A 25,526-nucleotide genomic window follows, 5' to 3' on the forward strand; every position below is an offset into this window, starting at 1 on the left:
ATGCGCATAAATTTCCCTCCACTTCTGCAGACGCGTCAGGACACGTGAGTGTGGCTGACGCATGCGCAGTAACTAAAATACAAGCGGCGGCCATTTTAAAGTACACGGGTTAAATGTATTAGAAATACACGTAGGCAAGCTTCGCAAACTTTGCCTAAACAAAAATAAACGTTAGTAAAACATACGTTTTGTTACCTTATTACACATAAACGAGGTTCTTGACTTCGGCAAGCCGCAAAATATGCGAAGCTTTGCTTCATCAATCCCCTCTTTGATGATATTTACTATCATCACAAAAAATGGAACCAGATGCCAACTTTCTTTCACACTTTATATAGCTCTATCTCTTCCAGCAATCGTTCTAACTTTTCTCTCTCAGTTTTAGTAGGGTGAGAAGTCTTCACCTTTTTGTATATCTGATCATTCACTTCCTCCAATTCAATCTCATCCACACTCCGTTTCAACCCTCTTGCATTTACCTCGTGCTTCTTGGTGTGCTTACGGCATTTACAACAGATGAAAATGAGAAATATAATAAGACCTATAATACCAATTGGCATCAGTATCTTGAACAATAAGCTTTTACCTACGCTAGCAAGCCAATGACCTACATTTGAGAGACCATCTACCAGTCTCTTCCAGGCACTATCAACCTCGAGTGGTTTGAGTTCCTTTGTCAAATTAGTAATGTTTTTCACATATCTTTTGATCTGTACACTTTTATCCGGAATATAAGTGCAACAATGTTGCGCCTTCAACATCCGGCAGACTCCGCCCTCTTTCGCTAATAAGGTGTCAAGAGCAAGTCGATTCTGCAAAACCATTGATCTGATCGCAACCATTTCGGTATTGACCAGCAGAAATCCATGAGCTGTTTCAGTAGACAGCACATCCACTATAGTAGACAATTTGCAAATTCTGTGAGTGTTCAGAACCACTCCCACTCCAGGTATCAGTGCACTGAAAATACTACCCATAATTTCACCTATACTTTCTCTTTTACTACGCACTAAGCCATTAGTATCTTCATTGCTTCCAGCTTTTCCATTCACATGGTATATTTTCGGGAAGACAATGCCAAAATAGCAGCTTCCATACCAGTGATCCGGCAATTTGAAATAAGCCTTGTCCCCACAAATATAATAAATTCCAGGAAACACAGGCTCTGACCCATTTTTGAAACCCCAACCTCCAATTACCTTGTAATTATGTTCGCATTCACTGGAACCAATGAAAACATTATTATAATAGCTAGTCTTCTCGCGGTGAAGACATAGCTTGCCTTTCTTTTCAAAATCCAGCAACAGAGCAGGACCCGCCCCACCAGTTGAGGTGCCTTCCATGTTCTCTGCCCACTTTGGCTTTTTCTGACTTTCGTCATTAGCCTTCTTTTGTATCTTAATTCTCCTTTTCTCTGCCATGTTTAGGAACATTTTTTCCTGCTCATGCAAAGAACAAGTCAAGTTATCTCTGTGTGCGTCCGCTATGTCAATGTTACCTATAGTCAGGAAATAATCTCCCATGTATCGTATTGCGTCACTTTTGGTATGTACAGGATTCAAGTTCCCACGTATAGGAAGCTCAGAAAAGATCACGTCATTGTTAGAGTAATAGTACTGTAACGGTCCTCTTTTGTAAAATAAGCTAGCTAAAATGCTACAGGAAATTCCGTATGTCAGTGGCAAGTGATGGTATGTCACGCCTTCAGCCACAGAAGTAGGTAGCTTCATGCAGACATAGCAATCTTCAATTTCCATAGTCTCTACATAGTGTATTAACAAGTTTGCGAAAACATTTAAGCGTGTCCTGTTTTTGATTCTATGATAATGTAGTTCCTCATCTGATGCTTCTAAGTCTTGTTTTGTTTGTCTCAGTGCTCTCTCATGTCTAGCTACACTCTGTGTTGTCAGCTCTTCACTGGCAGTATTTACAATTTCAGTAGGGACAATGTTAGTATCTTTACTCACAGCAAAGGGTATAAAGATTGTTAGTCCTATCCAGAGTAATATCAGGACAACTACACTACAGACACACACCTTGCAGCAAGTTTTGCAACAGCTGCGACTAGGTCTACCACTCACGATTGAATCAGACATTATGGCTCAGAAGAAGTTTCTCGCCCCTTTGTGACTTTACACGAGTATCTTACTTTGTGCAAATTCACGGCGGCTCTTCTTCCTCCTCGTCAGAGTACTCAGGGACGGGCTCTCCGTCGCTTACGTCAGTGATGTCGAGATCTTCAAGCTCTTCTAACACAAGTGTCCATTCAGGTGACTTGTACTTTTTGTTTTGTCTCTTTATCCGATCACTCCTTCTTTTGGAAGAGTCTTCTGGTTGTTCTGCTATACGAGCACTTCTCCTTTCTTCTGCACGTTTTTCTTCTACTGTTTTTATTCTCAATCTCAATTTCTTTATGTATTTAGGCTCAAGATGCTTTCTTTTCTTAAGTCTCTTGGTTGGTACTTGGACTTCGTTTTCTTCTCTTGCCCTCTTATTTTCATTAGCTTGGGGCAATTCTGCTTCAGTTTCCTCTTCTTCTATCTGACTAATTCCAGGGCTAGTATCTGTTTCTTCTGCCTGGGTACTAATCTGGCCTTGTTCAGGTATACTGTGTGTTTGCTCTTCAAGTGTCTCTGATTCTATTTCCTGAACACTTTCTCCTAATCCTATCTGATCCTGTTCAAGCTCTTCGATCTCTTGATTTTCTTCTGCTCGAATTATTACACTATGTCTAGTCTGTCCCTTCCCGATATCAGGTGTCAGTGGTGGAGTATCAATCACTTGTTCTGTATTCCTCTCTTGTTCAAGATCCTTCACTTGTTCAGTATCGGGCACTTGTTCAGTCTTATTCACTTGTTCTGTATCAATCACGTGCTCTGTCCCTGTCTGACCTTCTCCTTCCTCAGTTTTGATGTGAATCTCAAGATTCTGAGGCTCTTCGCCTATGCCTTGCTTTTCCTGACTAGTCCACTCTCTACCTTCCCAAAGTCTTTCATTTGTTCGAATAGGGTCTTCAGTAAGGTCAATCAATGGAATCCACTCTTCTGGCCATATGCTTGGCAGCTCGTCTTCAGCTACTTCTGGCTCAGCTCCTTGGACTCCTTCAGCAGGCTGGGCTCCTGGTAGTTCGTTGTCAACTATTCTTGGGCCAACGTCTGCTGATTCTGCAGCTTGACTGGTACTGGGCTGTACGTTGTCAGCTACTTCTAGTCTGGCTCCGGCAGAGTCCTCTGCTGGACGCCCTTCTGCTTCAGGCACTTCGTCTGGTGGTACCTTCTGGGTGTGGCTGGCGTGTATCCAACGCGGAACCCCGGCACACTTGACTGCTGTGGTAGTAACCAGAATCACCTGACGTTTTTCTCCCCACCTTGGCTCCAGGCAGGTCTTCCGAGTGTGCTTCTTTATCTTCACCCAGTCCCCCGGGACCAGTTTGTGGAGAGGAGTCGTTGGATTGAGGATGGCGTCTTCTCCGATCTGGCGAGAGATAGAACGCACTTGGTCACCCAATCTCTTGCAGTATTCAAGTACCAAATCATCAGTAATACTCAACAGTTTGCTTCCAGGCACCCATGCTTGTCTCATCACTCTTCCCATAATGATTTCATGGGGACTTAGGCCTGTTTTGCGATCAGGGATACTTCTGAGTCCCATCAGGACCAAGGGCAGGGCCTTTACCCAGGTCAATTTTGTTGCATCACACAGTTTGGCTAGTCTGTTTTTGATAGTTCCATTTAGTTGTTCCACTACTCCAGAAGCCTCTGGACGGTAGGCACAGTGAAGCTTTTGGGAAATTCCAAAGGTCTTACAGAGTTCATCGATCACTGCATTCTGAAAATGTGAGCCTTGATCTGATTCAATAGTGACTGGAACCCCGAACCTGGGTATCAGTTCTTTTAATAAACACTTAGCTACTGTTTTTGCGTCATTTTGGGGAGTAGGGAAAGCTTCCACCCACTTGGAAAATAAACAGACCATGACAAGGACATATCTTTTCCCTTCACAACGGGGCATGGTGATGAAATCGACCTGTATCCTTACAAAGGGACCCCCGGACCTCCCAATTTTTCCCAGTTCCACTACAGTCTTCTTCCCTGGGTTCATCTTTTGACATGACAGGCACCTCTGGCAGAGGGATTCCGCTACTTTCCTGAACTTTTTACTGTACCAAGTCTGTTGGAACACTAGAATCATGGCGTCCCTACCAATGTGTGATCCTTCATGTATCAACCTCGCCATTGTGCTAAGTAAGTGTCTAGGCAATACAGGCATCCCAGTCGGACCTAAGATGACACCATCCACACGTCTTGGTCGACACCCATCATCCTTCCACTTCTCTCTTTCTTGCCAAGGTGCCGCCTGCTGCCACTCTTTCACCTCATCCCATGTAGGCACTTCTTCAAACACCTGAAGTTGGCAGCTGGTTCCTGGCCCCCCTCGTTTTGGATTCACGATATACCGATCTCTTGCGCACCATTGGGCCACTCGATCAGCATAATCGTTTCCCAGTGATACCTTGTCCATGCTCTTCTTATGAGCAGCACATTTTACCACTGCCAGTTCCTTTGGTAACTGGATTGCCTCTAAAAGGTCTTGAATAACCTTTCCATTTCGAATAGGGGTACCTGATGAAGTCAGGAACTCCCTCTGCAGCCACAATTGTCCAAAGTCATGCACGACTCCATAACAGTACTGACTGTCAGTGTACACTGTTATGCGTATGTTCTTCCCAATTTGGCAAGCTTTTATCATAGCAATCAATTCGGCTACTTGTGCAGACTTGATGTGATATAAATAACCTGCTTCCTCAATTTTCTCGAAGGACACTACTGCATAGGCAGCACTCAGGCCTCCTTGTTCATGCCTTAGACATGAACCATCTACAAATAATTCTTTGTCATGCTCAGGCAAGGGCGTTTCTTTTATGTCTGGGCGTGGCTTGGTGTTGAATTCAGTTAAGTCTATGCAATCGTGTTCATCATCCACCCCCCCTTCCATATCCTTTGGGTCGGGGAGTAAAGTGGCTGGGTTCAGAATACTGCACCTAACAATGTTTACATTTGCAGCACCCACAAGAATCCTCTCATATTTAGTCAGCCGACTAGGGGTGAGATACTGTGTTTTTGTTCTGGTCAACAAAATTACCACTCCATGCGGAACATACACGGTTACCGGATGTCCCATGACAATTGACTCACTTTGTTCTAAACTGGCACAGGTAGCAGCTACTGCTTTCAGACAACCTGGTAATCCAGCAGCCACTGGATCTAAGGTGGCAGATAAATATGCCACAGGCCTTCTCGTTGTGCCATGTTCTTGAGTTAGGACTGACAATGCGCAATTATCGCGAGTGTCACAGAATAGGGCAAACTCCTTGGAATAGTCTGGCATTCCCAGTGCAGGAGCAGTACACAGACAATCTCGTAGTTTGGTGAAGGCTGTTAAGCTTTCATCATCCCATTCTACAATCTCCGGTGTTCCTCTCTTAGTCATTTTTATCAAGGGCCTGGCTAGGACTGCAAATCCCAGAATCCACTGCCTGCAGTATCCTATCACACCCAGGAACATTCTAATTTCTTTCTGAGTACGGGGCAACTGCATCTTTTGAATTATTCTCACTCTTTCCGATGTCACTTTTCTGACACCTTTTTCTATCTGGTGCCCCAGATATTTCACTGATTTTGCACAAAACTGTAACTTGTCAGGGGACACTTTATGTCCCTTTTCACACAGGTGATTCAGTAGGGCAATGGTGTCAATCACACAATCCTTATGACTTTTAGACGCCACCAAGAGGTCGTCTATATATTGCACTAAGACAGAGTTCCCAGGTAGGACTAAAGTTTCCAAACATTTTTTCAAGATCTGATTAAAGATAGAGGGGCTCTCTGTATACCCTTGAGGGACCCGGTTCCAGCAATACACGTGACCTTCGAAGGCAAATGAGAAAAGAAATTTGCTATCTGGATGCAAAGGAATGGAAAAGAATGCATGACACAAGTCTATCACTGTGAACCACTCTGCATCCCAGGGAATCTGATACAGAATCACTGCTGGGTTCGGGACAATAGGGCAACAGGGAACTACTATTTTGTTAACTTTTCGCAAATCCTGCACTACTCTGTACTTGCCACTAGGTTTCTTAATGCCCATAATCGGAGAGTTACATGGGCTACTCATCACCTCCTGTATGATGTTTCCTTCTAACAATTTCTTGATTTCCACAGCAACACCAGCTTTCACTTCTGCATTCATCCTGTAGGGTTTAGTTTTGGGGTATACCGCATTGTCCTTTATTGCTATCTGTATGGGATCCACATTTTTCATCAACCCTACATCTTTCCCAGTAAAGTCCCACACCTCCGGCTTCACTGCTTCCTGGAGTTCTTTGGGTAAATCCTGCATGGTCATTCGTTTAATTTCCGAGTCAGGGCGGACTAACATTAATTTATAAATGCCGTCTTCATCTGGGGTCTGAATTTCAACACCCTTTGGTGTGCAAAAGATGGTACAGTTCATTTTGCACAACAAGTCACGTCCCAGTAAGTTTACTGGACTGGTGTTGCAAACTACAAATCTATGCATTTCCTTAAAGTTTCCGATTGAGATCTCCATGGGCTTGGTAACAGGAGTACTAATCAATTGATTAGATACACCCACTACTTGGATGGCTTCTCCCGAGAGGGGTAGGTTTGGAACGTCCACTGTTCTCACAGTAGAACGGGTAGCGCCAGTGTCCAACAGAAAGGTGACATCGTTTCCGTCAACCTTTCCTTCAATGTATGGTCCGGACTGGTCTACCGGCAAGGAGGCGCCAAGTACGCACTCCTCGTCCTCCCCTCTCAGGCCCCGTCAGTACTGGTCATCACAAAGGAAGGTATCATTTAGAAGATACTGCGAAGTTGCTGCATTTCTGTTCTCATTGCTTTCCCAGACTTCTATCTCATCTCCCTCTGCCTGTTTTCCCCTGTATACTTGCTTTGGTGCTCGGGGCACCTGAACTGTTTTTACCTGTGGTTGAGTCTTTCTCGGTCTCTCTTTCTGCGTCTGTGGAGTTAAATCAGGAGTTTTGGAGTTATCTTCGGGCAAGTAAGGACACTCGTTACGCCAATGTCCAATTTCGCCGCACTGATGGCAGGGAAATTTCTTCATAGCCTCCTCCCTGCTCATTTTGGGCCGGGGCTTGCCTCCTCCCCCTCCCCCAGGGCCTTCATTCTTAGTATTTTTGACCATGTTACTCAACTGCTTTTCCTGCTGCTCTGCTAGCTTCACCTGAGCCCACATCACTTTTTCCTTTAGAGCCTTTTTCTTTTCTGCCATTTCGTCCTCGCAGTACTTAGCGTACCGCAGGACCTCATCTACCTTCTTGGAGTGCCAACAGATTTTGTTATCTTTTATCCACTGACAAATCTCTGGTCTTAAACCATTTACAAACCTGTAAATGAAGTGCGTCATGTCCTTCATCTCGATGTTATCTATACCACTGTATGTTTTGAACACCTGTAACAGCCTTTCATAATAGGAGTGCACTGTCTCTTCTCTTTCCTGCGTTGTTCTATCTATCCTGGTCCAATCAGTTTCCTTTGCTGGGACCTTTAGTTTCAGATGCTGAATTACCTGCTCATATTTTCTCATCACTTCTTTCGATGGTTCCCCAGTTTTTTCATCTCTCGGGTACTCCTCGCTAGGCCAGGCTATAGCTATTTTACACTCGGTCCATAAATCGACTGGGACCACAATGTCGAAAAACCCATCCAGGTCTTTCCACAGGCATTTCTGTACCTTTACAAACCTTTCCACTTGCCGGTACCATTCAACTGGCTTCTCCCGCAATTTTGGGAAATCGTTAGTAAAGGACACAATATCCTGTCTGGACCACGGAACGTGCACATACCTCCCACCGGGTACTTCGCGCATGGGGCATAAAGTTTCGGGCTTGTCTACTTCTCTCAGAGGGAACTCAGGGGTAGCTTGTCTGGAGCGGGCCTCCTCTTTCTTATGTGCCCACCTCGTTTTCCACCTTTCCACGTCTCCCCATTTTTGCAAAACTGCAAGCAACTCTTTAATCTGTAATTTTCTTCCTGACACATTCAGACTTTCTAAATCTTTGTCGGAAAACTCAGCTCGGTATGGTTTCTGCAAGGGCTTCGATCTTGATATATCTATCCCCATACTAGCTGCAGTGTCGGTCAGTTTTTCATGGAGCACCCTAGTACTCCGGGTAAGACTTTTACACATAAACAGCAACTCTTCTTCAGAATAGGTATTCAATCTGTCTAACCCCACATTTCCTGCCATTAATTCCTCTATTTCTACTCTCAGTTTGTAGAGGTCTAAAGGTTTCGTTTGCGGAGCCTGTTTTTCTAATTCACGACTCCAATTTTCAATTTCTTCTGGCGTTACCAAAGAGACACTCCTAGTACCTGTTGCTGACTCTAATTTAATTTCTTTTGTATCAAAAGGATTATGCCTCTTCTGCCCTCCCTTTCCGGTCTGTTTGTTTGGTAGATCCAAGAACACAACATCAGACCCACACTCACTGGACTGATCGTCTATTAGTAAGGGCTCTTGCCTCGGCGGGGCCATTATCGGGTTCATAACTGGAGGGTTCAGACCTCCTTGATTATTCCCGTACAACGGAACCACTGGTCCGATTGTTACCGGAATAGTCAAAGCTTCAGGACTGGTATTTAACTGGGAAATTTTCTGAATTATTTCTGACCTCTGTTTAGCTATGGCCTCTTGCTCCCTTTCATCTAACACTCTTCCTAATGTTCGGTCAGGTATCATCTGTGGGGTCAGTTGAGGCGTAAAACTCGGGGCAGTAGGATGCGTCTCACTTGGTCCCCCACCATAATTTGGTTTCGGGAACAAAGTTCCCGTGCCAAATGACCTACGCTCTTCCCCATATGGAGGCTGCAAAAAGGGTACCCCTGAACCTACTGGTTTTTCTTCGTTCTCATAAAGAGGTCTGGGGTAAAATGTTCTTTCGCGGGAATATTTTTCCTCTGAGCTCTCGGGCATCCTAGGATATATATTGCGTACCTCCGGGGGCTCGGGTTTCTCAAAATAGGGCAATACCTGGCCCCCTCCCCCCCTACCTAGGGATCTGTCCTCCTCCTTAATAGATGGACGCTGGACAATTTCTCCTGTACTGGAAGGTCGGGCTCCTTCATTATAAGGGGGTGGACTTCTCGTAAAGATGTCATCTAACAATTCATCATCTGACTCTCCCGGGGCCCCCCAATGTTTACACTTTTCGGTACTTTTCGCACCCGCTGCAGGGTTATGACATGCTGGCATCATGGGAAACAGACCCTCAACAATCATGCTCTGCCTCCACTGTTTCATCCTCTTATCCCTGGTCTCTTGTTTCAGCCTGGGGTACCACTTGGTCAGACCTTTGTCCATTCGGGGTTTTTCTCTTTCAAAAGCCTCAATCTCCCATTCCTCTAATGCCTCATACTGCGTTAGTCTCGGTCTGGGATGCAGTTCATTCATCCGAGTCCTTAAATTAAATAGGATCCTACCATTGAAAGTCCCATCTAACGGAAAAGCCAATACTCCATCATCTTTTGTGTACTTCACCCAATTCTCCAACCACACACAGGTGTTGTACCCTCGGTCAAACATCATGAATGAGGCAGGAGTATTCGGTGGCGGGACAACAACGCCTTCCCTAGATTTAATCGGTTTGTCCGTTTTGAAATAATTCTTTACCCTACTTACAAGGGACATCTTTCTCTTTCCTCCGTACATAATATCGTATCTATTGGCTTTCCACTGATCCCTTTCGAACCCTTGGTTTCTTGGATCGGGTCTAGTCTCTGGACAATACGAGTGCCACATACGATTTCTACTCTCAACTTTGTTTACAAAGCTACCTCCAATCAGAACGCGCCTTGCAATTCTGTGCGACCAATGAGGTGTACGCGTTCAAATAGTTTCGACCAATGGGTGCGCGGTCCCTTCGTGAGATAGTTCTCACTCCTCGGCGCTTCACCCCTCCTTTACAATTCCAGCCACGCTACCCGCCCGCTGTTTCTACCAATCCCAGCGCGGCACGGAGTGACGTCAGAGACGCTTCGCGACTGACTCCCTCCCTTCACAAGGTAACGGAAACTTTCTTTCCTTTAAAGTGCTCAGTGCTTGGTTATTTTACAACAAATACACATTCGCCACAGTGCTCAAGTGTCTAGACAGAAAGATTTTTACTGCAAGTAAACTACTTCCATTTACTTTTCACGCGCTGCGGGCAGATCTCTTCCGCCTACCCTTCACTCTAGCATCGGTGAACCTGTTATTCCCCTAAACTCATCCACTTCTTTCCGGGATATGTTCCGAGTCTAAGGTTTCTCAGCGGACCCCTTTGCTTTCACCCAAGCTCCGAGGAACCTGCTACTTTTCCGATGTGACCCTTACTAGGTTACGCCACTATGGGAATTTTGCCAATGAACCTCGTTACTGACATTTATTCACACATGTATTCAGAAAACCCTAGTTAGTGCTTCCCGGTTATCCTAACCTGCACCTAACTTTCCTTTAAGCCTGTGACCTCAGGACAATGGATTCTATTCACCACTTGCCCTTTCAATTCCCCGGGGAGTTCGGACAACAAGAAACTAAACGGTTGACAAACGCATGGATTAATACATATAACAATATAAGAACAAGAATAATAATGAAAAAACAGTTCATTGATTTCAGCAGCGTATTCACAAGAGAGTGATCAGTCCCCTCGGAACAGACGCTCTTATAGCAGCATTAATGTACTAGCAGCTTCCGACTCAACTAGTCTAACTAATCCTGCCTAACCTTTAGCTAGTCCCTAACCATCCTCTGCTACCAGTAAAACTGATAGAGCGCGCGAGGCCACCCGACCAATAGTTTTCGCCGTTTCCGGCTTCAGGGCCCATATACTTTCAAATCACCATATACATCGACCAGGTGACTTCACGAGCTCTACCAATTTGTGTGTGTGTTCCCTACTATTATTTCTGAGTGCACCCGACTTACCATCCACCGATGCGGGTACCTAATGACCACAATGAATCAGGGAGCTAGCTGTAAAAGGAAAGGCAGCAAAATACAAACCCAACCAATAACATTCAAAATACTGTTTGAAATGACCACGGACAACGGGAAGTTTTAAAATGTTTATCTAAAGTTCATTTGCTTCATTCATAAGGTACATCAATATAAGGCAATCAATAACCAAGATAACGTAAATGAGGTAACTGTAAAGAAATAACGACAGAGTAATCATTGAAATACTGATATAAAATGTAACGAGAAGATACTATGCTATTCAATAATATTTAAGCATGGGCGGACTATGTAGGTATAACTACAGGAGGGCCTATAAAGAGTAACACGCTTCACTTAAGGTGAACGGGCCTTTAAACAATCTAGGCAATGAGGTTCTAGACCATATCAGAAAATGACAAACTGCAATGCAAAATATAATTTCTAACAAGTGAGAAGACATAGGACCAAACTTAAGGAAAAATGCAAATGACTTTCAATAGTTGCGGAAAAGACATGGAAAAATAACATATGCAATGGTAAATTTTATTGAAGCAAAAGTTAGAAATTCAGAAGGTGCAAGATTTAAGAGGTTCAGAGCAATATTTACCTAGAAAGGTGTGGAAACCAAACCCTGGCCACGGGTCAGTTAAGGACAGGAAACCCTCAAGGAAGGATACCCCTCAAAGGACAGCAGGTGCAGAATGGACACCCCGGATAGGACAGGATACCCTCGGATTAGGAATCAGGACAGGACCTCAGGTCAGGACAGCAAACCCTCAGGACAGGACCGCTCAGGACAGGACCGGAACCCACAGTTCGGAAGCAACGCCTGCGCTCCACCCGCTCTGCAGTTATCGATCAAGACCCCGATTGGGTCAGCGAACTCCCAGCAAAGTGCTTCGCCAGCACTTTAAGGTTCAGTAGAACCTTAGTCTATGGTCAAATTCGGACAGAGTGCTCCGCAGCGCTCTGTATCTTCAGTCACCTATTGAGTACGATGGGTCAGTGACAGGTCAGCTAAACCAGACAAGTCGGACGGTTCCCTAGGTGAACCCAGGGTAGATATACAGTTTGGGGACAGTGTACCACCCCCCAATGTTGCAAAGTGTCAGAATCCCTCAATTTCGATTGGTCCTAAGGTAGGATTTGGGTAACACACCAATCACAATTCAACATTTCAAGCCTGTATTTGCATGTTTGGGCACCGCCTAGTAAGATTGGGGTTCCCATGAGAAGCTACACGGCAAGCAGCAATACAATATTACATTGTAACATATAAGGAGCCACATTCGCTGTTCTCGCAGGGCAGAGGTGACTTTCTCAGGAGCATCTCGCCCATCGCTGCCAACTGGCTATGTTCCATCAGTCAAGGTCTACTGTGCTGCCAAAGCTGCGCAGGCGCAGAAGGGACCTCCAATATGGCTCTCCTTTCACTCAGACCCCCATTCCCCGCGGTACATGAAAAGTAAGCGAAAACAAATTAATACATAATAATGTCATCATGAAAACACATCACAGGGTTTGTACTTTCTACTTATCATTATAAAATATACTTATGCAGTTTAAATGTTAGCTACATTGATACAGACACAAGAGCAGTGGCACGAGCAGTACCACATGATGGGCACAGCTATGGATTACGCATGCGCATAAATTTCCCTCCACTTCTGCAGACGCGTCAGGACACGTGAGTGTGGCTGACGCATGCGCAGTAACTAAAATACAAGCGGCGGCCATTTTAAAGTACACGGGTTAAATGTATTAGAAATACACGTAGGCAAGCTTCGCAAACTTTGCCTAAACAAAAATAAACGTTAGTAAAACATACGTTTTGTTACCTTATTACACATAAACGAGGTTCTTGACTTCGGCAAGCCGCAAAATATGCGAAGCTTTGCTTCATCAAGGATAGTGCCTGCAGTTAAGGTAATATTTTTGTCAATAAGTTAATGTGGTTCAAACTTGTATTCATGGTTCATTAAGTGAAATCCTTTATTATTAGGGTGAGCACTCTAAGTAAATGTAAGCTCTGACTGCACTACTGACAGTGGTTCTGTGTAAAAATGTGTACACACGTTTTCAAAGTTTAGCAATATGAAGCTATGTATAATGCTCCCAGAATGCTCTCTGATTTGATGCAAATATTTGCAGAAGCTTGAAAGCAAGATTGATGATTCTTTGCTTTCAAAATAAAATGTTCATAAGAAAATGAAAGCAGGAAAAAAATATTTTGCTAAACTACTGTAAAATTTCAGGTACCATTTCTTTGCAGCATTATTTAGTAACATGTGTTGATGCCTGCTCATATTTCACCAAAATATTCATAATGGAAAATCAGTGTAACCAGTTTCAATAAGATTATGGGAAACACAAATAAACATGCATTGGCAAAGTCAGGTCTGAAATTGGTGGTAAGCTTTTTAGTTTTGTCAATGTGTGGCTTGTTTTGGCATGGTTTTTGTAAAACCTTATTGGTGTGGGTGCTGCTGGACCCTCACCATTATAAAAAACATTGGCATAAGCAAAAATTGTTTTTGCTCTAAAAAAGCACACACTGCCACAGTAGTTACTGACACTGAACAAAACTACTTTGTGTGCCGATATGATCCTTGTGAAAGAGCAGAATTCTGTCACTCACAGTGAAGTCAGCCGATACAGAGAGAGAGAGAGAGAGACAGAATTTTAATAAATGCAAAAGGTCATGGTCAAATCAGCGGCCCAATTATTAAAGAAAGTCTCAGAAGTGCACTCATGGTATATGTCCTTGCATTACTTGTAGCTATACAGCGTTCGTGAATTCCCAAGAATTTACAGAAGTAGGACAAGAAATAGTACTCCTAGAAAATATTTGTGAACTGCATATTAGCATGAGCGAATATGCATGTGTAGATTTGCTCATGCGAAAATACGAGTGTTTGCAAGTTCACTTTCCCTCCCACCACTTTTTCCCCAACTCCGGAAGAAGGCTTACGTCTGCCAAATGTGGGGAGTACATTTCCCACATTTCTCAGTATGGAAAAGATTAGAGAAGAGTGGTTGAAACTCATTAAAACATGCACAGACTCAAAAGGGCAGTCTAACCCTGGAACTATTGCTTACCACTACCTTCAGCCCCAGTATGTAGATCTGCGGAAACGTGGCAACATAAGGGGATCGCAAGTATTAAAACACTACTATGATATGAGCCCTGGCATAATCCGAGAGGCTATATCAGAGCTCTTATATAATGAGAATGCTGCCAAAATTTGTCGCCACACTACATGGCACCAAAGGGACAAATGGATTCTGTTACAGGACAAGTAGATTTATGAAGCAACCTGCCCCATGGACAAGTAGATATTTTTTTTAATTCCACACCCCAGACTTCGACCTAAATGATGTTTACCAAAATATCATTCCGTTAGGCGTAGATATTTTGTTATTAATTTCAATAGGGCATTTTTTTTGTAGTTCATATATAGGACAAAATATGTGAGACAGCATTCTCATAATGAGATTCTAGTACCACAACATTGGGTTTTAACATGTGGACAATCCTGGTTCTCAAATCAAGGCTTCCATTTCATTGACATAGAACGAACAGACTGGCATTAGTGCAGTGGCTTAGGTGGAACGTGTGCATATTAGTGGTTTGAATTGGATTTGGGTGGTGTAAACACGATACAAGGTGTTAGCATGATATGACATGACTTGTGGCTCTTTGACTCCTAGCTTATTTCCATGGCGAAGTAAACTATCTGCAACCCCCTGACCTCCCTGAAGGCATTTCTGACAAGGCCACAGCGTAACATTTATCACTGTGGCATAGCATACCCGCATCAAAGGAGGAATCGGCAGACCTTACATACAAGGCTTGTGCCACGTCCGCAAATAGGGAACTAATTTTATTTAACAAGTAGCTGTCTCCTGACAGCATTAGGTCTTTTTTCCACTTCCCCCTCTCTCGGAAGTGTGTCCTGCAACACTGCATAATGTTCTGAAATATTTATACATTTACTGTGGCATTACTGTATTGCTTTTTTAACAATACCTCTCAGCAGTCGCTCCCAGATGAAATTGATATGCTACCTTTATGTGCGTAGCCATCTTGGATAAGTTAGACTCATGCTTGTTTATTTCGGCAGGCCTGATCCCTCCACTGGCTTTTCTCATTTTGGGCCAGATGTAGGTAGGCTTTTACCGGGTGGTAACGGCCGAATTCGGCCGTTACCACCCGGTAAAAGCAATTTGACATGTAGGTCCCTGTAATTTACAGACTCGGTAAATTTACCGAGTATGTAAAATACCGAGTCGGTATCATTACTGATTCCGGACAATTGGTATGTAGGTGGGACTCTTCTGAGTCCCACAAGCAGTACCACATCGGTATTTTACCATCAAATACTACTTGATGGTAAAATACCGTTTCTGGTGTGCATGTACATGTGTGCATGCACACCTATGCCATATGACAGGCAGACCTGCCCTTAGGGCAGGTATGCCTGCCACATGGCACCCGAGCCTCTTTTGGGGGTGCCAGAGGGTGTCAAAGTGACACCCCCTGCACCCTTGTGACAGTCGGTATTTTCCGATGTGGTAAATACCGACCGGTATATGCCCAATCAATCCTATGGGCTTCAAAGCCCATAGGAATGCATGGGCATTAACTGGTCGGTATTTACCACATCGGAAATTACCGACTGTTTCCGATTCGGTAATTGCACATCTGCAATTACCTACATCTCGGTATTTTTATTTTCCGACCTCTTAAATACCGAGTCGGTATGACTCGGTATTTAAGAGGTCGGTAAATAAAAATTACCTACATCTGGCCCTTTGTGAGGTATTTCCCCATTGGGCTGTGGGTTCTGCACCATTCTTTCTGTCCATTACCTTCTTGACTGGTAGCTCATCGGACCATATGGCCCTCTCTCCTACTCCCTCTGACGCTGCGAGGCCAAGCCTACCTGATGCAATTTAGGAAACAGATGAAAACATGGCTGTTTACCAAAGTAGTAGAATACGCTGTCCCAAGATCATGTCACCAGCACTTTGTCTGCCCTTATTATTTCTCTTCTTTATTCTTTTCATTTTTTCAGCGCTCCTACATCTGCTGCATAATCTGCACATTTTAACAAAAAATGTGTGTCTAGCTCAAACAGATCAAAAGTTACTAAAAATACAGCGACTTGTGTTGCTGTGCAGTGGACGGACGTTCACAAGGTTACTGGGCATCTTTCTGTTGCTCATTGCTTTTTAGGTTGAGCCTGAAAAAAGCGCATGCGCTGCTCTGCGAAGCATGCTGTATTCAGGTATGGACTTGAAGCTCCGCCCACTTTCCACCCACATTTTCCGTTGGCTTGTGTCATTATCCTTTGTAAACTGTGGCTTTTCATTGGTCAATAGACTTAATATTCCCTAATTTATTCAGCCATGTAATCTACCATAAGAATTGGCCCTCTTAGGTGTGTTTTTACTCGGTAAGCTTTAATTACAGCCTCAGAGCACTATTTTATTAAATGGTTTTCCACTGCCTGCTGTTGCAGACATGACACGCTCTTTTCGAATGCTTTTTTTTTTCATAGCAAGGCACGCCACAGTGGTGGCTGCGCCCTTGGTTTATTTGCGGCGCCAAACGCAGCCGAATTTTTCTTTTCTATTTATTAACTTTTTTTTTACAAGCGCCCCATGCTGTGCTTTCAGACGAGGCGCATATAAAGAAAGGTCAGCGGCCACTATTTAAGTGAAACCGTGGTATGGGGTGCTCTTATAAACAAAAATCATTTGTTTGTCAACTTGAGAAACAAATACTTTGTTTTGTAAATGCACCCCATACCATGCTTTCACTTTCATGGCGGCCACGTCCCTTTCTTTAGATACAGCTTGGCTGAAGAAAGGGGTGCGGCCGCCATTAACGTCAAAGTGTGGCATGGAGAGCTATTAAAAAAAGTCTTTGCAATGCAATAGGCCGCGACTTTGGGAGCCTTTAAGTTACTGTCATTTACAATGCAATAGTGTTAACATTACAAAAGAAAAATAGAGGTGTGCTAAACTGCGCAAGCCAGTGCTGCTAATTCAGGATGGTACATGAATGATGGGACAGAGTTCTTTAATCAACCCAAAAAACGAGCTATTCCTCTGAGACATTGGTCTTCAGACTTTTTAGTGCCGAGCTCCCCCCTCAGTGGAATAAAAAAATCATGGGGCCCTCCTCAGAATTTTTCACAATTATTCTATTAAATTGTATAAATTAAAAGTATCAACAGTGAGTGGCTGGGGGATTCATATAATATTTGGGGTCCCTTCCATTTTGACACATATTTCAGGTAGGCTATAAATGACAAAATATGTTAGTGATGGCCTGGTCACCTGGCGGCCCCCCCAGTTTGAAGACCCTTGCTCTAATAGCATTCAAATCCACCATTTTTAGCTAGTCCGGTCATCACAGTAATTGACCAATCATTTGCAGATCAGTGTTGGCATTATGCAAAGGGGCAGTCCAGCCCGAGTTTGCTAAACATCTCCCACTGAACGATAATGCAAGCAATGCAGACTGGTTTCAGCCTTGTTGGACTTCATCGGTGAGGGGCAGCTCGTACCTCTGGTTTCAAGCAAGGAACTCAAGGCACCCACGTCTAGGGATATCTTTGCCATTAGACGACTCTTGCAGCAAAAAAAGTGATACACTGGCATGCTTGATTTAATTTGAACTTCTGGAAATTATTCTGGTTGAGGTTGCACTAAGTAGGAGTTATTGAACCTGGAGCTCAGTTTTTTTATAACATGCAAACACACATGTTTATGGGCGTCAATCCTTCTGCTAAGATTGTATTTCTAGATAACCATAAGCAGTGGTGTTAATGGCATGAACTTGTAGTGTTTTCTTTAACTTGCTCATAGTGGGGTGGAACTAGGCAGACGAAATCAACACAGCAGAGAGTGAAGATGGTGTAGGCGCTGCTTGTCAAGAATGACCGGGGGTTAGTGTAGTGGAGGGTTAGGCATTGTTAGCTCAAGATTACTAGGAGGGATGAGCTGAGCACAGGCTGAAGGCACTGCCAGTGGAGAGCAGCCAGAAGAGAGGGCCGGAGTGGATGCTGAAGGCCATGTAGACATTACCCAACCAGAGTACTTCGGGGAAAATGACAGTCAAGAGTCGCTAGTGGGAATGAACTGAATGGAGGTGGCGTGCCCTGTGCCCCTAAACTGTCAAGGGTATATGTAGGCACAGTGAGCAGAGTGGTAGCTAGAGACTGAAAAGGCATGGTCTGAAAGTAGTAGTATGGGAGAATGAGCAGGTGAATGCTGGAGACCATGAAAGCGTTGCTTGTCAAGAGTAGCAAAGGCAGCTGCTCTGAGTTGAGTCTGGAGACCACAAAGGCTTTGACAGTGAACAGCAGCTGAGGACATTAGGAGAGTGTATGCTGGAGGCCACATGAGTATTGCCTGTATGAATGGATAAGGGAGATGAACAGCGTTGAGATCCAAGTTAGACATTGACCAGCAAGGTTAGCAAAGTGGGATGTGGAGACGAGGTAGGCATTTACAATCAGGAGTAGCCAGATGGAAGGGGAAGAGTGAGAGCTGGAGACCGCATAGGTATTACCTATAAATAGTAGCTATGCAGAATAAGCAGATGAAGCCTGTGGGCCATAGGAGGGTTGTCGGTCAAGAGCACCGTGGAGAATCGAGAAGAGTTGAGTCTGGAGATAACATAGGTATCACCTGTCTGCAGCAGCGGGAAAAATAAGCAGAGTGGAGCCTGGGAGCCACCTACGTACTGTCTGTCATGAGAAATGAGCACAGTGGATGCCGGATACCACAGATGCATTGTCTGACAATTGAAGCTAGGGGAAATGTGCAGAGTGATGGCTGCGGACCATGTACATTACCTGTCAAGACCTACAAGAGGGCAGGCAAGGAACAGTGTGGTGGCAACGGGACCAAGTAAGCTTTGTGTATCTAGGGTTTGTGAAGGGTAACGACCTGAGTTTGTGCCTGTGGAAACCCATATCTGTGGTTACATTTTGAAACTGCATTGGTTTTCCAAGAAAATATGGCCTACCATAGCTCCATTAAATTACGAACAGCACAGAAGGACTAGAGGACAAGGTGTGGGTGGGGTGCTGAAAAGTGCTAGAGGCTGAGACCCACTTCCCCCATTTCGCAGAATGGCAGGATTTGTTGCGCTGCAACAACCACAACAACACAACAGTCATCTTTCTACAATTTTGGCAGCCATTGAATACATCTATTGCTTGGTTCAGCGCAGAACATATCATGTGTCCGGGGTCGGTAACTTCAAGTAAGAGCCTGTACACGCCAACTGGATTCCAGCCCCTAAAGATATCCGAGCCCCGGCAAATTAATCATGTGTCTTTCCTTGCCCCCAAGGCATGAGTGTTTTTAAACACTGTAAATATGTTATTGAGTTATTGCACGCAGGATTATCATTTTAGCACTTAAATCACATAATCTGATCACAATGGCCTCCTAATGGGCGTCACATGTTTCCAGATCAGAATGTATGATTCTGCCCTTTAACGTGCAATTCACTTATTTTTGGGTGTGGGCTTGAAATGTCGCAGGACTCATGTTTTCCACAAAATCAAAATGTATATACATACATACTGGGGCTTTCTGTCACCCCTCTTCATCAGTTGGTCTGTTCAAGTGTCATTCACATATTGCTTCTGCCTACCACAGAATACTGGTTGGGGCAGCCCATGTCATTCATTGTCTGACTTGCAATGTATGTGACGGCCTTCCCCTCTTTATGTCTGCCTGAAAATGAGGGCACTGCAAGACCAGGGCAGGTGTGTCTTTCTGATGGAACAATCCTGAATCTTAAAGGTTTTATATATTTATATGCCATTTTTAGGTTTCGCCCAGACAGCGCATATGCTGTGTCAGCGAGACATGTTGATTACATACAGTGGGCTTACAGCCCACCAATAGTTTATCATTTGTTAACCTTAGTGTCACTTTCATTTCCTTCTTTCTTGTTTGTTACAGAATTCAGGTGTCATGTCCTCTTCTTGTGGTTGATTTGGTCTGACTTATGACTTTTAATATTTAGAGATTTATTCTTGCTTTAAATTAAATGGAGAAGCATTTGTTTGCTACACTTTGATTGTTTATTTTCCCCTGGGTAGCTTCTCCTTATTCACATTGTCATGGGCCCTCTTTTGTCTTTATATCTTCTTGTGGTTGGCCCGCCCCTGGAGCATAGACCAAGTAGTTGTGTCCTTCCACTGCTGCTGTTTTTGGAGCAAGTTTTTACATTGTGTTCAAGCATTCCATATGAGTGCTTGTGTTTTAAGTCCATCTCTCATATGCCAGTCCATGCATCTTCCATTCCCCCCACCGTCCCCCTTCCATGTTGCTTCTTTTCCCTCAAACCCACTGCTCTGTCCTCTCTGTACTCTACACCACGCCACTGCACTCTGCCCTATGCCACTGCACTGTACCCCACTGCACTCTACTCTGCACCACTCTATGCCACTGCACTCTACGCCATTGCACTCTACTCTGCGCCAATGCACTGTAGGCAACTGCACTCCACACCCACTGCTATACTATATGCCACTGTACTCAACGCCACTCTACTCTACACCACTCCACACCAATTACACCACTGAACTCTATGCCACCGCACTCTACGCCACTCTGCTCTCCTCTGCACCACTCTACTCTCCACCACTGCATTTTGCCCCATTGCACTGTATGCCCATCTGCACCACTCTACTCCACTGCACTCTACTCCACTGCACTTTATGCCACTGCACTCTACGACACTCTTCTCTCCACCACTCTACCCAACACCACTCTATTCTACTCTGCGCCACTCTACTCTAGGCCACTGCACTCTAGGCCACTGCACTCTACGCCACTGCATGCTGCTCCTCTCTTTTCTGCACCATTCCACGCTACTGCACATTATGCCATTGCACTCTACTCTACGCCACTCTACCATGAACATCATTTAGGGATCACAGCTGTGACCCTTAGCTAGCCCTAAGCAACCCCTGGCCCTGCCTTTGCGATCCCTGGTCCCAATGGTTGCAAAATCAGTGCCAGTAGCACACAGATGACTCTGCACTCTTTATTTTCTGTGCATTACTAATAGTGAATAGTATTCCATTATTTACAATTAGTGTAATAAACAAGCATTTACAATGCAATAGGTCTCGCAGCATTAAAGTTTGAGTTATTGGCATTGTGTATGACAATGCGTTGATATGCTGATAATAAAGATATTAGAGGGCTTTACCTGAGCACCAATTACCTTACACAAGGACACATTTCTGTTTTGCTGGCACAGGGAGATTAAGTGATTTGCCCAAATTCACAGGGTGTTCAAGTTCAGCTGAGACCCGGTTCCCCAAATTCCAAAGTTGGCGGCTCTGGTTACGCCGCATCTAGCCTCGTTCCTGTGATGGTACATTGGTATAACCAAAAACAGCAGCTTGTAGAGCTCATGCTCCCTGGGAAAAAGATAAAACTGCAATGCAATAGGTCTCGCATTGACTAGAGTTTGAGCTATTGGCATTGTGAACTGCAATGCCTTTTATTTATATTTTTAAAAATAAAACAAAAATAAAAGGCATTGTTATTTACAATGCCAATAGCTATAGTCTATGAATGGGGACTGGAAGGGCTTCAGACCCTGTCCCTGCCAGGTGGGAGCAGCACAAGGAGTCCTTACGTTGCATTCTGGTACTTGTTGTTCTGCATTTATGTTCGAACAAGTAGCAGAGTGCAGAGAAAAAAAGACGAAATAAGATTATCATGCCTGGCATGGGGTGACTAGAGTGTATATCAGACTACAGAGCTGCTCGGGCAGACCTTGTACTCATCCCTGTTTCCTTGTTATATTTTAATGGAGAATTGGTTTGCTTTTTCTACGAATTTTTGGCACACAATCTCAAGTGTCTTTACTTTCATAAATACTGCATTTCAGGTCTGGCTACAGACAGTTTCAGGTGTTGCCAGACAGAGTCATCAAAACCAAACATCCAGACTTTGGGAAGGTGAATGGCCACGTCACCCGCAGGGGAACACGAGAGGGGACAGCAATTGCGACAGTTTATTTGAAGAAAAGTAAGGTGTGAACGCTATACGCAGGCTATTCAATTCATTTATTTGAAAGCTTTTGAGGGCTATGATGTCTCCCTGTGGCTGATCAAACGCCAGAAGATGAAGCGTCCACTGGGCACTGAATCTCATCTCCCCGCTACATTTAACGACAAATTAGACCAGGCTAGTATTCCCGTTGACCCATTAAGCACATAGGCCTCGATTACGAGCGTGCTGGCCCTGACACTGCGAGGGACAATATTTACCACTGCGGCTTTGAATTTATATTCAGAAACGAGCTCTGTGCTGAATCTGAGGCCCTCAGAACTGCTCAATACACTCAATATGGGGAGTGGAGACTCCAAGAAACCGGACTGCACGGAAGATGAATCTTCCAGAGCTGGGCACCGAGTACTATGGTCTACAAGCCACAGCACCCCCGCCACGCCCCAGGGCCCACTCCCCACAGCAACCCCTCCACGGCCCGCGCGAACCAGACAGAGATACTCCTGGTGTTGCTTCACCGAGAATTGTAGCATAGTTTCAGAATAACCGTTATTATAATTTTGGGGAAAATACAACGTTGTTTTATTTCTAGTACTCCTTGAAAGGGTGCAGACGGCGCTCGTTTGCCTGTTAAGTTTTAGTTGAAAACGTCCGCGAGTTAGAAATGTATTTATTTTTAAGTCCATTCAAATGTAAAATTAGACGTTCTACTGAAAATTAAACAAAAAATCCGAACAGAGCAAACAAAAATACCAACAATAAAGCCCACTAGATAAATGGGTTCACAGCGTCGGTTATGCCAGCAGTTAAAGGATATTTTTGAGCAACTCTTGTCAGTGTGTGGATTCCATGTTGCTCCCATTTCTTCCTATTAAAGATGCGTATCGGGTCAGATGCTTATCGGGTATACAAGCATCTGATGCTCCTAGGATCACACCAGGCATGGGCAGTTGAGCCGAGGTGTGATCTCCCCGCGTGTGATCCCAGCCTGTTGCAATCTCCACAGTAAGGAGTCGGCGAGGTTCCCACCCAGGGCATTGCACGCATGCAGGGGCCGAATGAGTAAACACCCGTGACTTTCGATTCTAACTCCACAGGCGGTGGGACGCACCCTAGTCTCTTGAGTGGTTAGCCAGGACTCCAGGTCAGAGGCAGCACCTCCCATCTTTCCCACCCAATCATGTATTTATTTACAACCAATGCATTCTGGGAGTTCTAGTCTTGATTAATTTGACTTGAAACAGTCGGACTACATAATTGGGTGTGGAAGGGTAAATAAAGTCTGACGCCAGTCGCCACACAGGCCTTGTTTGCATTAATAAGATGGGAAAGTGTGGGCCCAAATCGTACAAACTCACTTTGTTTTAACATTATCTCCCTACCGGGTCGGAGTTATTGCAGGGGGGTAATAGTCTGTCCTTAAGCCGCCTACCATGGTTTATGGCTATCGATCGTACTGACTTCCACACATCAACATTAACTCTGTTGTCGCCATCTGTAGACCGAAGCCATGAACGCCGGGGCGAATCCTTCGACTTACCCCAACAGGTCAGGCCGGGAACACCCTCGGGGACGCCTCTTCTTCTGAGGGCGGCTCCTTGATGCGGGGCAGCTGCAGGCTGTCCTCCCCCGCCGCGGCCGCGCCTCCGATGCCCCTGTGAGGCCCTCCCTTCTTCCTCCCAGCGCCCCCTGGCTTGCCACTACGACGAGAGAGGCGGCGGGAGATCTTGCGGGCCAGGTGGGCGAGCGTGCCCCCTTTCACGACATAGTCTCGCTCCAGCTCCTCCAGGGAAATCTCGATATTGCCCGTGTACCAGAAGATCCAGCCGATGAGGCTCAGGAACACCAGGATGGCGCCGGTGTAGATCAGCAAGTCGCCAAAGTCCCTGCCGTTGATCTGCAGCTGGGCGAAGATGCCCACCAGGAGGGAGGCCACCCCCACCAGCACCGCGAACAGGAGAGCCATGCGGCAGCGTCCGAGGGCGGCCGGAGCCATGTCTGCGCATCCCCAGGTGTGCGAGCGAGGGCGAGGCGCTGCGAAGGTGTGCTGTGTGCACAGCAGACTCGGGAAACCGAACCAACCTGTTGTGGGAGGCAGGGATCACGTTACACACTGCCGGAGGGGGCCAGCAGGCTTAACCGTTTCGCCTCATCTCACCCCAACACAAGCTGCAATGACAGAATAAGAAGAACCGCAAGCAACAACAGCACCTACTTCCGGTTTGGCCGGCAATGCTTCCGGGTCGCCGCAGGCAGCGCGGCGGCCCGCCCTGCACGGGGAAGGGAGGCAGCTTTCGAGGAGGACAGCACCTGGCCGCGAGCGCGTTCTCGTGCGCGTGACCTTACCAAATCGCCGCGCGCGGCCAGTGCTGTCCTCCTGGAAAGCAGCCACGCTGACTATAGGTCTTTGGCGAGAGCGAGCTTCGCTCGCTTCACCGAGACCTCAAAATGGAGCACATTTACCTGGAAAGACATTTTATCAAAGCTAAGTTAAGTAAAAATGCATTTAAATATATGTTGTGTGTGTGATTGTGGGTGAGAGTGTATTTATGCGAGTGACAGTATGTATGAGTGAGTGCATTTAATTGAATGTGGGAACGTGGTGTTATGCTTCCAAATCTGCCTTAGGCCCTGGCATACTACAGGTAATTCTTGTATTATAGAGACAGCCTGTGGTAAAATAATGATGCTGGATATTTGAGGCAATCTGTAGCATGACAGACACACGTGACAAAATTCAAGTAACCTATTGGAGGTACTAATGAGCACCCATGGTAAAATACTGTTGGCGGTATATTAGAGGTAATGCTGGTACTAGTACATTGGAGGTATTTCTTGACAGTCTTACATATGGGAGGAGGGCAACCATGACAAAATACCACCATGACATACTGAGTTATTTTTTTAGAATAAGGGTCACCTATTATATATAGATGGCATAAATGGACACATTCTGGCACTGGAACTTTGGGGCACCCGTGGCATATGATGGATCCATGACAAAATGCTGCCTCTGGTATAATGGAGCTAATATTTTACATAAGGTGGTATCCATAGCACATTTTGAAAAAATGGGGCCTATTCCTAGGGAGCATCAGGTTTTATTAGCTTGGCACACCATAAAAAGATTTGAAAATATAATGAATGCCATTTTTGCTAATTTATTTGAAAACTGTACTTTAAAATGCATTACATCACCACATTCTTTTCACAATTTTCTTGGGCAAGCATAAAACCTGTTAGTAGAGGCCGGCTTTTTGGCTTCTCTTGCTCAGTACAATACAGGGTAAGATTTACTTCCCAGAAATTTCAAACTTCAAATCAGCATAGGTGGTATCTAAAACAGATGTTTGTGGTGTCATTATGGTTAAGGTCTTATGACATGAGTTCCTTAGGGAAAAAAACAAGAACACGGGTCATATGATATCACTTTCTGT

At 44.9% G+C, this 25,526-nt stretch overlaps 1 protein-coding gene and 1 pseudogene across 1 annotated transcript in view; one reads left to right on the forward strand and one right to left on the reverse strand.

Annotated features, from left to right (window-relative positions):
• The window catches only part of LOC144752182 (sphingosine 1-phosphate receptor 2-like), a 245,762-nt gene that overhangs the window by 54,521 nt on the left and 165,715 nt on the right, over positions 1-25,526 (forward strand). The gene's annotated exons all lie outside the window — the stretch shown is intronic.
• LOC144774415 (transmembrane protein 238 pseudogene) lies at positions 23,635-24,241 on the reverse strand (annotated as a pseudogene).

Source organism: Lissotriton helveticus, chromosome 1_1 (assembly GCF_964261635.1).
Source record: "Lissotriton helveticus chromosome 1_1, aLisHel1.1, whole genome shotgun sequence".
NCBI lineage: Eukaryota > Metazoa > Chordata > Amphibia > Caudata > Salamandridae > Lissotriton > Lissotriton helveticus.